This window comes from Geospiza fortis, unplaced genomic scaffold (genome assembly GCF_000277835.1).
Source record: "Geospiza fortis unplaced genomic scaffold, GeoFor_1.0 scaffold275, whole genome shotgun sequence".
In the NCBI taxonomy this organism is placed as follows: Eukaryota; Metazoa; Chordata; class Aves; order Passeriformes; family Thraupidae; genus Geospiza; species Geospiza fortis.
In genome coordinates, this window is record NW_005054341.1 from 991654 (window position 1) to 1005878 (window position 14225).

The following is a 14225-nucleotide window of genomic DNA, read 5'->3' on the forward strand; positions in this document are numbered from 1 at the left end:
AAGGACACAGCCAAGCCCAGTGGCTGGGAGCATGTGCCTGGAGAATGCAGAGTTCAGAGAGCCTGCAAAATATCCTTAACAACCACAGCATGGAGAAGGAGAAAGGCAAGTGGGGAAGATCAACAGGAGGAGATTTTCCCTCTCTCTGTAATGGAAGACATGACCTGTGTACCGTGCGATTTTCCAAGCCACATGCAGCACTGCAAGGCTCCTGTGGCTGTGTCCCTGTGCTATTTTAGTACAGATACCTGACTGATCAAAACACAGAGCTGCTCCCTGCTAAAGGAATGCAGCAGAAATGGCCACCAGCAAAGCTCACATGAGAACAAATAAACACTTCTGTCTGTCAGCAACCACCTCAATACATCCAAGAGCCTTCTGTGCAAATTCTCCACTAATTCTTATAAAATCAAAGAATTTCATCTGATGGCATGCAAGGTAAAATTCATTTCTTGTCTCTGCAGATGAGTGGTTACTGGAATGTCAATTCTCACTCTTTAAAAGAGGGTTGGCTTTAACTTAACACCACAATTACAGTCAGAATTTCTCTTTTAGAATTTTAGTTTTTCCAAAAGCTAAAATTCCTGAACTAATGAAATGCAAATGTAGAACATTTAGTCTTAACTTTAATAATTTTTCCTTGCTTTTTGTTATTAAATATGTATATAAATGTCTACCTGTAATGAATGCAACAGTAAAAGAATTATTCCTTCTGTTTTGAAGACACACAATGCAACTCATAAATCTTATTGAAACTTTAGATTCACCAGTCTGGGGCAGCTGAAGCTACCTTGGAACAGCCTGTACCAGAGCATCTTGGCACTGCTTTGTATTGGCAGGCAATGGAACACCAACATTTGCCTCCCAGTTCCCATCTCCCTCCTGCCTCTCTCCAAGCATTCCTCTCCTCCACACCACCTACAAGTGTCCATATCCTCATTCTCTGATGCACTTCCTTCCTTCCTTCTATTCTCAGTGTTTCCTTTTCCCTGGGAGCTGAAGAGTATCTTCTAATAGAGCTGATGTATTTTTTAAACGTTTGCCTTCCTGTCTATCTGCCCTCCTTGTTCCAGCAGCTTTTCACCATTCCCACTGCCGGTGCTGTGGCAGCTCCCTGGCTGGTATTTGAGAAATCCCTGTTCCAGTGTCCCTGCACGGCAGGAAGCACCAGCTGCAGGGGTCAAAACCACCCCAAAAATGATTGAAACTTTTCTGCTGTGAAACTGTGACAGAGGCAAAAGCAAAGCACTCCATGGGCCTGTAACAACAGAGAGTGTTCCAACAGCACTCCACCCCGAGCTGCCAAGAGAGCTTGGCAGAGAGAAAGTACAAAGTGGGGAAGGACAAGGAAAACATGGGAACTGGGAAAGCCTGGCTGCTGGCAGCTCAGAAGGGAAACTGCTCCTCTGATGGGCTGGGATCCAGGCAGGGCTGGGGCTGCCCTGAGCTCTGGGATCCAGGCACAGCTGGGTGAGTGTCCAGGGCAGCCAGGGACACAAAACCCTGCAGGACAAGGCTGCAGAGCAGGGACAGAGAGAGGGAACCACCACCTTCTGCCCCAGTGGTGAGCCCCACAAAGGGCTGATCCCTGTGCAGCTGACCCCAACATGGACAGTGCAAGGTGCAATGGACTGCCAGGGATCAATGCCCTAACTGAGCACAACTCCTCAGAAATATCCCCCAGAGCCACTCCCAGGGAAATGAGTCCTAAGGTTTATGGTGGATAACAGAAACTGAAAGCCAGCAAGAACACGTCAGCCACTGCAGTGGAATGAAGGGGTCACAGGGAGGTCCAGGGCACCATTTTGGTGTGAATTCCAGCACTGTGCTCTGCATCAAAGACAGAAGTGCAACACCCAGGGTAAAAAAGAAAGAGGGGAGACATGATTCAGTTGGGGGTTAAAGCTGGCTAAGAGGCAGCTAAAAGAGGCATTTAAAAGATGGGTTAGAAATGTTGTTTCTTTACCAGTTAACAGGTTCAGGAGACCAAACCCCAAAATTCTGTATGGACTTGCATATGAAAGACCCCATATCTGAACCAGAAGCTGCTGAGTGCTGAAAACATTTCTGAAAGCCATTCTGTGAAATGAATAAGGGACAGATGCTGTGTAAGGGCTGCTGGATGTGCCTGCCTTTCCTCCTGAGCTGGAGGGGAAGCTGCCAGATGCTGGGGAGGCTCCCCTGGTGTCTCAGGAGCCTCCCTTGGGATAACTAAGGAGCCAGGGCTGCACAGGCACTCAGGAATGAAGGACTTGAGTGTGAGTGACAGGAGGAGCAGCCAGAGCTGCAAACAGGACTGAGAGGCCAGCTGAGAAATCCTGTGTCTGCTGAGAGGGAGACTGGAGAACTCTTGTTAAATAAGAGCAATTTGGGGTTCCCATACTACAAGAAGAGTGTGTTGCACAGAGTATGGGATAGCAGAGATCATCTCCAAGCACTTGCTCAGGAAAATGTAAATCTAGTAAGGCAAAACATGGAGTGGGACCAGTTACTGCTCTGAAGGCTTTTCACAGAAAACACAGACCAAGCTGGGACTCTTCCCATGGCATGAATAATCCACTGCTGGTTTTCCCTGCAGTGTTATTAATATTGCATCTTGTCACAGCCCGTGCAGCAGACAATAACTGCCCAGCCCTCAGGGGGACAAACAGGAGCCTTGACCTGAAAAGCCACCACAAAAGTTACTGGAGAGCAGAGCTCCTGGCATACAATCAGCAAGTGAGGACAGAAAGGACATTGCTAAGTGCCCTCTGCACAGTGAGTAACATCATCTGCAAGCAGGGCAGACAATGAGCTCAACAAACCAACACCAAATGCATTTCCTCACAATATGTTACCAGCTCCAAGGGCAATGTCTTTTCTGAGCTAGAAAGTCACGTTATTTTTTTCTGATTCAACAAGCAGGGAGTGAATCTGACAAATGGGTGAGGGAAGGGTGACTGGGGAGCACTGACACAGCAGCATTCCAGTCAGGGTGATCATCACAAAGCTTTGGTACTCTGTGTGTAAAGAAGATAAAAATGCTGGGATGATGCCCTTCAGCAAAAGATAAACATGAAAGGAAAACCCAGGAGTTCCAATCACTGGAGGGTGTGGATCAGTCCCTAAATGTACTCACACACCTCCACAGCTGAGCAAGGAGTGGTGCACACAGAGTGATCACTCAGTTTGGGCAATAAGGAGTCGGTTCATCTTGCCTGCAGGAGCAGGAATTGCCTGCCAGGACGTACCAGAACACAGCAGAAAACAGTGCAGGAACAGAACATGGGTCTCATTACTGCATCAACACAACAAAGAGTGTGGGACTGGGAACTACCACTCCTAATCTCAACTCAGGTACAAGAGCTTCAGTGATGGAGCTTTCCCTATCCCCCACACTGGGTGGGGAGGCAAAGGCATCTGGATAATCCCAGGAAGGAGGAATGCTGGAGTAATAAACACAAAGAAAAATTAGAAATGTAATTTCCAGTGAGAAAAACGGAAGAGGAAAGTGATGGGGAGGAAGGGAACATTTGTTTTCAAGCCATCAAACGAGGCTTTCACAATGAACAGGAGGGAAAAAACAAAGTGTCAGGCAGAATGGTTTATGCAGCTCTAGAGTGAGGATTCCATGGAGAGGAGAGATTCTGCGCATTAATTGGGAAGCCACAGACATAATGAATGCAGGATGACATTTTGAGCTTCACTTGCCTTCTCCCCTGCCAATCCATCTCCCTGCTTTGCAATCTGTCACTCCTGAGGATGTGTTAATCTCTGGGCTGAGGAGATCAATCTGCTTGGGCTCTTTCTGAGGAGCAGGTACCTGTTAAGCACTGCAGAGAGCCTCTCCTAGGAGGGAAGAGCCACTGCAGTTTGCTGAGAGGAGAATTTATCTAGCAGATAATTCTCAGTGAAGCCCTCCATGACTTCCTCCTATATTTGCACTTCTATACCCTCTATTATCTGAACACCTCAAAATGCCCCATGTGCTTGACCTAACAAATCCCTAACACAAGTCAAGGAGCAGCAGGGCAGTTCCATCAGAGCTGAGCAGGGATGATGGAATTCCTGCCACTGGAGCTGGAAGCTGGTGCACAGATACTCTGTGTTTTGTACAGGGTGAGAGGAAGGAGGAGAGTCCATGAAGCCCTGATCAGCTGCTCCCCCAGCACAGCCCCTCCTGAGCTCTGAAAGCACCTTCAGTGCCCTGTGCTGCCTTCTCTTGACCAAACCTTTCCTTCCCATCAGCTGCCCGAGGTCCCTTCCCTTTGTGCCATTTTCTGTGCTCACAGCCAAGGAAGGCTCTCAATGGGCAGGCAGAATTTCCCCCATTTACTGTCTTTCCAGAAGAGAAGCAGAATATTAAGCAGGCAATTTTAAAGGACAGGGGGAAAAGAAAGAAAGTAAAAAACAAAAGGTTTGAATCACACTGTAATTAATGTGGTGATCATGCCAGTTTGAAAATCACTAACAGAATTTTGTGATAGCGAATGTTCCATCCTGCAGGGCTGTGAATAACTGGAATTTAACAGATGCATCCAAAATGTACATGCATCAAACTAAATCTCTAAAATTATAGCATATGCATGTTCTTAATATAGTCAGTGAGCATGTGTGCCTATGCACACACAGCCAAATATTTACTGTGACATATAGAAAACCACATTTCTTCATCAATGTAAACAAATGGATTCTATCTATTCCACTTCCTCATACTGTGATTAAATTTCATGCTGACCAGCTTAGTGAGGTCACAGGTACCAGCTTGGTTCCTAAGTGATGCTCCATTTACGAGTCTTTAGAGGTCAGAAGAATTTTATGTGCCCTGTGGGGCCCAGTGTGCTGGATCACAAACCTGTGGCCTGTTCAGCACCTTTATCTGATGCAGTTCTCAGTGTCCCTGGCTATCAGTGCCCCGTACAACACTGCTGGTGTGATGTGCTGTAGGGTGTCTGCACACTCCTACACTCATTGTCTGTTCTATAATGTGAACTTGCACAGCACATCTTGCAAGAGAAAAAGAAAGTGGGTGATGTTATGGCATCATAGAAATCAGCTTTCCTCAATTTATCTCACCCTAATTGAGGGCTGTTTCTGTTGCCAAGTGATTTATACATCTGGGCTTCCTTGATGTATAAATCAAAGTGTTTGTTACACTAAGAGTGGCATGTAATTGCTTGTCAGCAGTCACCTTGCTGTAAGAAATGTGAAAGAAATCAAAGGAAAAGTAGAAAATCACTGGAGATGCCTTTGACAATGAACAGGACTGTGTAAATGGTTGATCAGGTCTGAAAGGGAAATATATGGTGAAGGGTTTTGGTATAAATATGTTCAGATTTAGGCACGCTGAAAACATAAACTAAAAAGGTTTGTATTCAATGGAATTCAATCTCTAATCCCTAAACTCTGTGTGTGTTTGGCCTCTCAAAACCAAAGCAGAGCAGAGGGGAGGGCCCAGGCTCTGCAATGGGCTGATCTGCAGCAGGCAGCTCCTGCCTCTGCACCTGCAGTGCTTGCACACATCTGTGACCTGTGCATCCCCTCTCCCATCTGATGGAAGCTTTGGGAACGCCTCCCCCGCTCCCAGCCCAGCTCCCAGACACGCAGAGCACTCGTGGCAGCTCTTTAACAGCTCTCCCCTTCAGGCTGCTCCTTCTGCAAGAGCCCCATTCCCACAGGCACCTGTGGGCACTCCCTGAAATGTGACAGCAGCCAGCGATGGCACAGAGCAGCGAGTGTGAGAGGGGGAAATAAGGGCTACAGAAAGAGCAGGAGAAAGAAACCTCATACTGACAAAAGGAGCTTGATGGAAGGTGGAGAAGGACAAGTAGGAGAAATGGGGGAAAGTGGGGATATAGAGAAAAGGAGAAATAAAAAAGGCTGAGAGACCTCCCTCCATTATCAGCAGGGTAACATTATGCCTGATAACTTCCTTTAGTGCGTGACTTCATTTCTATAAACCACGGGCCAGTCTGGAGAGCTGGGAAGCTGATGGAATGAACCAAAGCTCAGATTGCCTGCCCCATACTCAGCAGGTTTAAAAAGAAGGATTTTTCTATCACAGGAACATCAAAACTGCTTTATCTTTCATATTTTTAAGGGAGTAATGGAAAAAGAACAAAAATTGTGAACTTTCACCACCCTCATGACTGGAAAATTCAATGTTACAATACTGGGCTCCAATGTTAAAAGATAATGTTAAAAAGTTTAAATTTTGCTTTGACCATCCTGGAGCCAGGCTCTGTATCAAAGCACATCTGGATTAGTCCTGCCCTTCCCAGGTACATCCAATGGTGCCACACAGAGCTTAAAAACCCCTGGGACTCCACAAAAGAGATCATGTTCATGTACAGAGCTGCAGTTTGGCTGCTTGGTCACACTCCACACTCTCAAGGCAAAACCTGCCTCCAAACCAGGGCTGAATAATGGGAATTCACTGAGTCACTCCAGTCCAACCTATGGACTGTCATCCCCCACAGCTCCTGCATGATGCAACTGCAGCAACCCTGTGCAAGTCCTCTGCTGGAAAACGCTGATTTGGTGCAAGTGACTCACAGGAGATGTTTAATGAAAAGCAATCTTTCCAGGGAACATCCTTCCCAGCTATTCTGCTACTGACTGCAGAGGGCTGCCAGACCCTGGGAGCTTCCCCAGGCAGCACTGGGAACAATGTGGGACCGGGGCTGGAATGTTTCTCTGCCACTTTCTCTCCCTTCTGCATGTGCAGGGCTTTCATCTCCCACCAAGCTCAGTACTCTCAGCCTCCTGGGGAAGAGACTGCATCTCAAAACAACAGCATTTTCTTCTGATTTTGGATGTTTGTAGAAAGAAAAGTCCTTCCCTGAGACAGGCTACACATGATTTTCAGTGCAGTCTGTAAATCAGGTATAGTTTTGAAGCTCTAACACAGTTTTGTTGTTTCTGTTACCCTTTCCAGCAGTTATTTCTCACCCTGCAGGGTGTCAGTGTGAGAGGAGCCCATGAACCCTGTCATGAGTGCCCAGTGGAGCAGGCAGCAGCAGCGTTTCCAGCAGTGCCTCTGCTTTGCAGGGGGATTCTGCACAAACACTGCCCCTCTCCTGCCTAATGACTGCACACACAGAGCCCTCCCTGCACCACAGCCTTTGCAGGACCACTGATTTTATTTCTCTGTTCATTAAAGAACACATTTTCCCCCCATTTCATGCATTTTAAAGCATCTCTCTAATGAGTTCACATAGCAGGCATTAATATTTCTTTCAGCACTTTTCCATTAGCTGCGTCAAACTGGATCTGGTGCCATTTGTCACGCTGCACTGAGGGGCTGATAATTAAGAAACACACTGCTGCTGTTGCTGTGGTGATGGCACAGCTGTACAGGAGTATTTGGTTGTGCCCCTGGGTGTTTGTGGCTGGCTCTGGGAGCCGGGGTGTGTGCAGGGTGCTGTGTGTGCTGCCATGCATTCCCAGCTGTGCTCTCTCTGTGCACACCCCACGCAGAATTCAGCCTCTGTTTTATCATTTAGCATTTTCTGGAGTGCCAGCCCAGCTCCTGAAGAGGGGAAGGGCACTGAACAGCCTGTGATGCCCTGGTGCTCCCTGACATTCAGCATGCAAAGCACTTGCCTTTGCACAATCACAAACATTCCCCCAGCACAGCCCTCTCTGGGCAGGTTTAAATATTGCACAGCCTAAGCCAAACATCCTGACCCAAAACCTTTGCACTCCCTGCCTTCTTCAATTTTTTAGCATGGCTTTGGTTGTTTTCTCCTCAGAGAGCACAAGGTTAACACAGCAGTCAGCTCTGTGCTCTCTCCTCTCTCCGTGCCTGTCCCTGCTCTGGGAATGCTTGCCATGAAAAACAATAAATGTGGGAGCACAGGGAGGGCAGGAGGGGCCACAGGGGACCCACACAGGAGCTCTGGGGCTGGGCAGGGAATGGGGCAGCAGGGGAGAGCAGGAAGGGCCTGTCAGTGTGTCACTGCTCACTGCTTGTCATCCTCAGCCACCCCCAGTGCCCAGAGGAGCATCTTCTGCACAGCAAACATTCCCTCACAGGTAAATACTGACCCTCACTGCTCACACACACAGGGAACACACCTCTGTACCTGCACACAGGTAAATACTGACCCTCACTGCTCACACCCACAGGGAACACACCTCTGTACCTGCACACAGGTAAATACTGACCCTCACTGCTCACACACAGCCAGGCCCAGCTGTGCTGCCAGCCAGCACCTGGGCTAGGGAGGATTTCACCTTTCCTGCAGCAGGAAGGCCAAGTAACCAACGCATCAGGGTGGGCTGGGACATGGGAAATGCCCTTACCTGAGACAGGTAGAGTACAGAACAGATCCACTTTGGAAATTAGGAAAAAACCCAAATCAGTGAAGTTTCTTTTTATGTAGGCAGAGTTCTCACATTTGTGCCTTTTAAAAAAAATCATTTTCTGTGAGCTCTTCTGTCCACAGAAAATCACTGGATTCTAAAATCTAAAACATTCTTAACCCCCCCCCCGCCCCCCTCCTCCGAGTTGTCATTTGTTAGCATGTTATCAGGAAGATCTCAGTGACCCTCACAAATCAGGTCTGGCTGCCACATGCCCTCCATTATGGGCCTCAGTAATATCTTTAAATCACCAGTGACACTGGGAACTTGATCATGTTCCTTCTGATTTACACTACCGCAGAATTGAAAAGTTTGCCCTTTCAAGTAATTTATTTCCCCTTTCATTGCAGCTCCAGAGCAATCCCAAGATTTTCTCTGACTTCCAGTAGAATGACCCATGTGTGAAAAATACCTCCTTCCCTCTATCAATAAACTCCAATTTAAATTTATCATATTTTTCCATGTGTCCCATTCACCAAAGTATTTATTTACATTCAAATTCTTCCTATAAAGAGTTGGTGACATTTTTATTTAAAAGAAAGCAATATCCGAATTCAATGAAAAAATTTAAAAAGCATTTTGCATATCCACACTGGAAAGGTGATGCTGTTGATTTAAAAGGAATGTTTCCAAGGACATGTGTGTGTAAGAGTGACACCAGAGACATTCAGTCAACACGATAAATATCACCTCAAATTGCTACATGTACCTTTTGTGACCTGATCCCCATTTCTCACACTGCAACATTTATTCTGCATAAACAACCCTTTAAAATGGGGATTTGTGAAGGAAGATGTAAACCAGCAAGGCCCAAAGTGACAGTGATGGTTTGAGCATCCTGGTACTGGACTGGACTCTTTTGCTCTCAGGCCTGGGATGTGTCAGTCACTCCAGGGAACTCAGGGAGGTTTTATTGGTACAAAACTGGCACGGGATAAAGGGCAGCCTGTTTCTTTGAACGAGTGAAGTGAGATTATTTACTACTCAGTTCACAGGCTGAACGTGCACTCTGCAGCATTTATCCACTGGGAGAAACAGCAGAAAAGGGAGCACCCTAACTTCCCCAAAATAACACCCTGAGCTGGGGGCAGCTCAGCAACTGCACCAACAGCACATTTAAATCCCAGCAGATTTAAATCCCAACTTTGTTCAAAGTTTGGGCTGACTGTCACCTGGGGCTGGGTGCTGAGCAAAGAGCCACATCCTGCAGGGAATGGGCCAGGAGTACTGATCCCAAAACTTAAAGCTCCCATCCAGAAGTGGGAAGATGCCAGATCAAGTCACAGAAAGATTTGTAAATCTCTCTCTGTGTTTTTTTTCTCTTTTAAATGTTCCTTGGTCACTGAGGCTATGAAAATTCCCTTCATTTCTCCGTGCTGTTGCCTACTTAATGAGGTAAATAAACATTTTATTATTCCCCTCTGATGAGTACACAAGCACCAAAGCCCAGAGCTGAACAGTGAAACAAACAGTAAATCATTTCAATCCTCTTAATTCCCTGCTTTTTTGGCAGATAATGCCATAAGTCATCTTAGCTTAGATTGAAGACAGATTTCTTTTTAAACTTTGGAAATGTTCAAATTGAATGAACTAACGAAAAGAATTTTTACCCAAACAGGGGAAAATAGAGGAGCTTTTCAAATATGACACTGGCTATCAGATCACTATTATGGTTTTTTTTTTTTGCCATGAGTCTGAATACTGATTTTTGGGGAGGACAACTTTCCCCTGTCCAATCCCCAGCCAGGCAAGTCCCATGAATCCCAGTAAACTGAAGTAACCTTTTCCTCCAAACTCCTTCCCCAAAATTCTTGGAGAGCTGCCTGTGGTTGAACTGGAATGCATCTGGAAGTGTTTGAATCAAGTGCAGCTTGCCCAAAAGCCAGCCTGGCTTCCTGCAGAGGTGTCAGGGGTAAAAGGGGATTGTGGGGGACACAGCATTGTTGTGAGTTCCCAGGGAGCTGAAGTGACACTGGAATACTCATCACAGCTCCTCAGGCTGCTCCCTTCCACAGGGGCTCTGAGGGCAGCTGAAATGCCTTCTGGAAGGTCTTTCAGAAGATATTTACCTTCCAGAAGGTATTTCAGAAGGTATTGACCTTCTGGAAGGTCTTTCAGGACACATTTGCTGTTTGGTTTTCCTGCAGGGAACAGCTCCACTTAACTCAACAGCATCCCCTGCACCAGGTGGTCACAGAGCATCACCCAAAGCTGCAGCCTGGAGGTACCAGGGGCTGTAAAGGATCAGCACATTGTTAGTTTGGCTCTGAAATGTGAATATCTATCATTCTGTGCCTCCATGAATTTTTCAGGTACACTGTTGATATTAATTTCTGATTGGATGTGGAAGTGTCAACTCCCAGTTAATAACAGGTGCCAAATTGGGAGACAATAAATGTAGGAAAGTGAGTTACTATGCATCAGGTGCTTCTATTTTCCATTTACAAGAACAGATTTATAATTTTAAACAATTGTTTTCATTACACTTTTTGAAGAGAAAAAGGAATTCCATACCTTAAGGCTGAATATTCTCTTCATTGACTAGAAAGAGCAAAGTGTGCCCAGCTCCTGGTGCCTCTGCAGGTCTGCTGGAGCCTTTCCCACCAAGGCCAGCCTGACCTGTGCCAGTCTGCACCCCTGCAGGAGCCCGGAGCAGCTGGCAGAACCATGGGCTGCAAGCTGGGGAGCCACAGCAGTTACACCTTCCTGACTGCTGGGGCTGCAGGGACACAGCCAGAACAGCCCCTGCAGAGCTGTCACTGTCACACTGGGATCCAGGGGTGGAACCACAGCAGTTACACCTTCCTGACAGCTGGGGCTGCAGGGACACAGCCAGGGCAGCCCCTGCAGAGCTCAGTGTCACTGTCACACTGAGATCCACGTGGGGAACCACAGCAGTTACACCTTCCTGACCGCTGGGGCTGCAGGGACACAGCCAGGGCAGCCAGAACAGTCCCTGCAGAGCTGAGTGCAGGGGCTCAGGAGGGTCACTGTCCCACTGGGATCCAAGGGTGGCTCTGACCCACCAGCACAGGTAACAAAAGTCCCACAGAGTCCAATTAGAGGAGGCTTGGGTCTATTTACTGTAACTGAGTCGATTCCCAGAAAAATAATTAACTCCTTGTCATGTCTCATGTGTATTGATTTTAGTAATTACAATGGAATTGGAGGCAAGGGTGCAGGGGGAAGGAAATGCACTTGATTTGTGTTTAATTTGATGCACAAGCTGTCAGGGACAGAGCAATGTGTGCCATGCCCATCCTGGGTGCTCTGTGTGCCACAGTGCAGGATCCAAAATCACTGGGACATGCAGGCACAGAGCTGGGCATCCCTCCCACTGCAGGCAGGAGAGCAGCCCAGGGGGACAAGATAAGGACAGGACAAGCTCCATGTGCATCAGTGACTAAGAGGAGGAGACAAAGCAGTAGGATGGGAGAGAAAGAAAATACAAGTTGTTGCTGATAATTGAGCTGCCAGGAGATAATGTAAGGGAAAACAAGGAGTGAGAGAAAGTAAAATAGGGCCTTGCTTGGTGATGGTGCTGTGAGGAAAAGCCAGCAGGAGGGAATCAGCTTTGTTCCCCATAGGGTTTCACTAAAATGGCAAGTTGGGGAGGTTAACCCAGAGGCAGGACAGCATTTGGCTTCTCAGCAGGTGACAGCCTCCCTTCCCAAGCATGTCTGGGGACAGGGGGGCTGGTTCCACAGGTTTTGGAACTACAGAGCCTGGGACTACAGAGCCTGGAACTACAGAGCCTGGAACTACAGAGCCTGGAACTACAGAGCCTGGAACTACAGAGCCTGGAACTACAGAGCCTGGAACTACAGAGCCTGGAACTACAGAGCCTGGAACTACAGAGCCTGGGACTACAGAGCCTGGAACTACAGAGCCTGGAACTACAGAACCTGGTTCCACACCTGGCTGTAACCCCCAGGCTGTGCAGGGTCACAGGTCAGTGTGGCACTGCCATCACACACACAGGTCAGTGTGGCACTGCCATCACACAGAGCCACCTGCCCTGACTCCTGCAGCACCCCAAGGAGCTGTTTCCAGCCTTTTCCCTAAAAGTACCAGTTCAGGAAGTCTCCAACTCTCACAGGAGCAAAAAAGCTCTTTCTTATACAACAGCCCTGCAAATGGAAGCTGCAAAACAGTCTCACATCCAAACCCTAGAAAGAAATGATACGTGTGAGGGAGAGGCAGAGCTTAGGGCTATAAATCAGTCCTGAGGTAAGCACTTTCAGCTAAGCCTGTGATATTTTAAACAAACCAAACCAAACCAAACCAGCCTCCAGGACAGGAGCTACTCTGCATCCAGGTGGTGCAGTTTCTAAAACAACACCACTCCAAGGCAGATTTTCTGCTGGTGCCCTGCACACACCACAAGAGAGGAAGCTGCTAACTCATAGTTTGAGAAAAACCAACAAAATGGGAGAGGCTGTGGCAGTGTGCTGGCAACACTGGGTGCCACAACATCCTCCCTGGCTGGGAAAGAGCTGGGAGCACAGTCAGAGCACAACAACAAACTGTGAGCACTAATAAATAACCCAGCAGCACTGATGGATGACAGCACATCTGTCTCCAGTGGAATTATTGGTGAGAATACTGAAAATTCTTTCCCTCTTAATATATTAAACTCTTTGTTTGGGGCTGAGTTGATGCTGCCAGAAAAGCCTTTTAACACAGCCAGCATAAATTTCAGTGGGTGTTTGAAGCAGGAGAGGCAGGGCTGTTGAAAAAGCAGCCCCCAGAAAGGCTGCAGCCTGCAGAAAACACATCAGCTCTGCTCAGCTGGGAAATCATTTGATCTATTTTATATCATCCACCCCGGCACTGAGGAGGCAAATATGGGACTGAAATATGGACACGGAGCAAAACATAAAAAGAGACTTAATAAAATGAGTAATTATGTTTTCCTAAAGGCTCTCATGCAAGCAGGAGGCACCAGCACCATAAACTGAGCCTGGTGCCTGTTTCAGTGTGGGGAAAGGGAAAAGCCCTGGAGCCAGGCCCTGTGAGAACAGCCCTGAGAGGAGGGACAGGTAGGGGCACAGGGATCTGGAGCTGTCCCTGTGCCCACAGGGATCTGGAGCTGCTCTGTGCCACAGGGATCTGGAGCTGTCCTGTGCCACAGGGATCTGGAGCTGTCCCTGTGCCACAGGGATCTGGAGCTGCTCTGGAGCTGTCCCTGTGCCAGGAGCCAGCCCTGGGCAGAGGGAACTGATGAAAGAGTCAAACGTGGCCACCCCAGCACCTTTCCAAATTCAGCTCCAGTCCTCAGTGACAAATCTCCAGTGCTCTATGCTACTCCTGAGTACATGGATAAATTAAAAATAAATAATAAGAAGACAAGAAGGAAGGACACAGCCAAACAGAATAACTGAGTGCCCAAGGATACAGTGGTAGAAGCACTAACTGATTATTCTTCAGGACTTTAAACTCCAGTGTTTAAATTCCAGTTCACAAGCCTGATAAACTCATGATCCTACAGCACCAAATATAAAAATATGTATACTTTTTACAGCCACAACACCAAAAAGTTCCAGCCTATTTGTGAACACCATCTTACCAACATGAGTAGAAAACTGGAAATGCAACTTTTTTTTTTCCCAAACTATTGTAAACTTCTGTGAACTCTTAGCCCTTGGCCTTACTCTCTGCTGCTTCCCAGAGATGCCATGGCAGCACTGATTACTGCCAGGCAGTGCCAGAGCTGCAGCTGCAGCACAGGCACAGAAACACGGGGGCTGTGGGCACACACAAGGAATGGGAACCAAGCCGAGGACACACGTGTGAGCAAGAGCAGAACAGTGAGAGCAGACATGACACAGGGGGCTGGGCACAGTTTCACCTGGCCATGACCCTGCTGCACACAAATG

The 14225-nt window shown here is 47.5% G+C and overlaps 1 protein-coding gene across 1 annotated transcript in view; it reads right to left on the reverse strand.

Annotated features, from left to right (window-relative positions):
- The window catches only part of PLCB1 (phospholipase C beta 1), a gene marked incomplete at its 5' end in the record, with an annotated part of 318873 nt that overhangs the window by 35211 nt on the left and 269437 nt on the right, over positions 1-14225 (reverse strand).